Here is a 2,798-nt window from a genome sequence, read left to right on the forward strand (position 1 = left end):
GATCTTGTAATTCCTATTATCTTTAAAATTACTAAATCTTTCTAATGCCATATCCAATCTATTAAGTTTATCCAACTAATATTCATTTTAGCTATGGGAATTTTCATTTTGTTTTTTCTTCCTAGTTTTTCTCTTTTGATGTTCCCATCTGTTCAGTTTATTATGCATTTACTTTCCCTTAAGCCCATGAACATTTATAACAGTTGTTTTAAAGTTCTTTCCTGGTGGTTGTGGTATCTATACTGCCCCTGGGTATATTTCCACTAAATGTTTTTCTTTTATTAATTGACTTTGTGTCACATTTTTCTGTTTCTTCACATATCTAGTAATTTTTTAAAATTACATAATGGATATTCTGAACGATATGTTATAGAGGCTCTGAATTCTGTTGTGTTCCTGGGAAGATTCATTCTATCAGGCTTAACTTGGCTAAAATCAAACCCAAAATATGTCTTCCCTATGATGAACCATAGCTGAAAACTCTGCTCATTTCTTTAAGCTTCATGCTGCTGCTTCCCCCTTTTTTGGCACTGTGGATTCTTGGAAAAATTTTTTATTTAGCTGGGAAAGATGACGGCATACTTTCTCTGTGACTTTCTCCTTTCCAGAATTTTTTCACTAATTTCCTGCTATTGCACCAGCTCAAAACTCTCATCTTTTACATGTTATCAGCATGTTTACACCCAAAAGTATCTGGAAAGTACTTCAAGGAAACGTTACAAATTTGGGAATCACATCCTCTGCTGTTCACCTTTCAACATCCTTTGTGCTTATGTCTGCTTTTGGTTATTTCCCAGTGCTTCTATCTTTTATTTTTACCATATTTTTTAAAATTGTTATTTGGATCAGGGTCTCTATCTTTGAAATGGGGTATTCTGATGCTCACTTTGTTGGGTATGTATCAGAAGATCAGGGGAAACAACTTCATATTTATATTGTCTCTTTCTCCATCTTATAAATGGAATCGCCACCCTCAGTCTTAAAGATCCCCGTGCAATCCTGCACTATACTGGAACCACTTTCAACCACCAACTATTGACAGGAAATGAAATAGCTTCTTGGAAAGACATTCATTTGGCCGGTTATTAAAAAATTCAACAGTGAGTAATTAACTACATTTTGAGGAGCCTATTTTCCCAATACCACTATCAGCTGCTCAAATCATCTACAAGAACATGTCAATCTAAATACATATTTCTTCAATTTAGTTTTGCTCTTCAGAAGTTACTCATGTAAATTTACCCCTTTCTTTGTTTTGGTTCTTCTATATCTTATCTTGCTTTTGATTACATTTCCCTGGTATTTTTTTTTTTTTTTGTCCTTCCAAACCTTCCAACACCGCATTAGACATTCCTTCCTGTTTCTTCTAGCATTTACATGTCCTGACCTGTCATGTGCCTATATTCGTCTTAAGGAATAAAACAGTACTTAGGACAGAAATGATACAGAATATGGTGGGGCTAATCACTGTATGTCAAGTTGTAGATGATAAATTTTATATTTATATTTATTTTATTTTATATTTATATTTATATTCATCTACCAGTTAGTTTACAACAAGCTTGAAGTCAACTGGAAGCTGGGCAGCAACCAATTAAACCATCACTGGCTGTATGCGCCTATGATGAAAAACTTCCAGAACTGGTAAAAACTTTAGAAGGTATTTAATACAGACCTAGCCTTAGGCAGGTGAAACTAAATAAGGCAAAATAAAATACATTTTTAATTTTTCTTTTCTTAGCAAAGTTATTGATTTAGTACATGTGTATTAAATACATGTGTTTTTAATCTCAAAAGTCTTAAATTTCCTCTATTTAGCAGTATGCCTTCTAGAGAAGCTGCTCAAGAGGTCTAATTTCCATTCCACACACCTATAAAATATCTCCTTTTACATTTTTCAAAAAGAGCTGACTCACACATTCTCAGTGACGCATTTCCTGGCTACTAGACCTAAAATTTCCAACACCACTGTCAGCTAATTTCTATTTTTTTGTCCATAACACTGACTACAATCTAATAAGCTGTATATTTTACTTATTTTATCTTGTTTCTTGTCTAATTCCCTTCCTAGAAAGTAAGTTCCACGAGCACAGGGAATTTGATTGTGTGTGTGTTTCTACAACACAAACACTGGGACAGTGCTTGAGAGATAGTGAACAGCTAAAAAACTAGTTATGTGAATGAAGTACAAAAAATATTCACAGGAAATATATACAACACTGTAGGAGAATAATTACCTTTGGTTAGAGGAGTACAAGTGAGTACAATTCAACACTAATTACAGCATTTTCATTCATTAACATGAGAAGATCTAAAGTCAACTGGGTAAAACATTAACACTCCTTAAGTATGGGCATTGAGTAATGGATGTTTGTTACATGAGCATCGGTGTTTTTATACAATTTAAATATAGTAGAACCACCATAGTTGACCACCTCCTTAAGTGGTCCTAAATTTTCATGGACTGGACTTGCACCACAGGTATAATCAGCACAGTAGGCCTAGTTCCTTATGTTGACCAGTTTGTTACAGTCCCTATAATCTAAACTTATAGAAGTTCTATAGTATTTCATACAAATATTTACATTTATATTATAATATCTATCCCCTTGCTCATTGCTGAATATTAGTCTAATTACTATGCTTTAGTTATACTAGCATAACACTTTGCTTTTATCAAGACCATAGAACTATCACTGCGCTTTGTTATGATTACTCATGTAACTTGAATAACCTGTATTTCTTTGAAGACTCAAAAGTACTACTCTGTTTCTCTATTTGACTCTCAGTCATGAGGC

At 33.5% G+C, this 2,798-nt stretch overlaps 1 protein-coding gene across 3 annotated transcripts in view; it reads right to left on the reverse strand.

The window, feature by feature from the left end:
• PIK3C3 (phosphatidylinositol 3-kinase catalytic subunit type 3) overlaps positions 1-2,798 on the reverse strand; it is a 135,000-nt gene that overhangs the window by 13,197 nt on the left and 119,005 nt on the right. The window lies entirely within an intron of this gene.

The sequence above is a fragment of the Otolemur garnettii genome, unplaced genomic scaffold (assembly GCF_000181295.1).
Source record: "Otolemur garnettii isolate 467f Iridium unplaced genomic scaffold, OtoGar3 scaffold00012, whole genome shotgun sequence".
Classification (NCBI taxonomy): domain Eukaryota; kingdom Metazoa; phylum Chordata; class Mammalia; order Primates; family Galagidae; genus Otolemur; species Otolemur garnettii.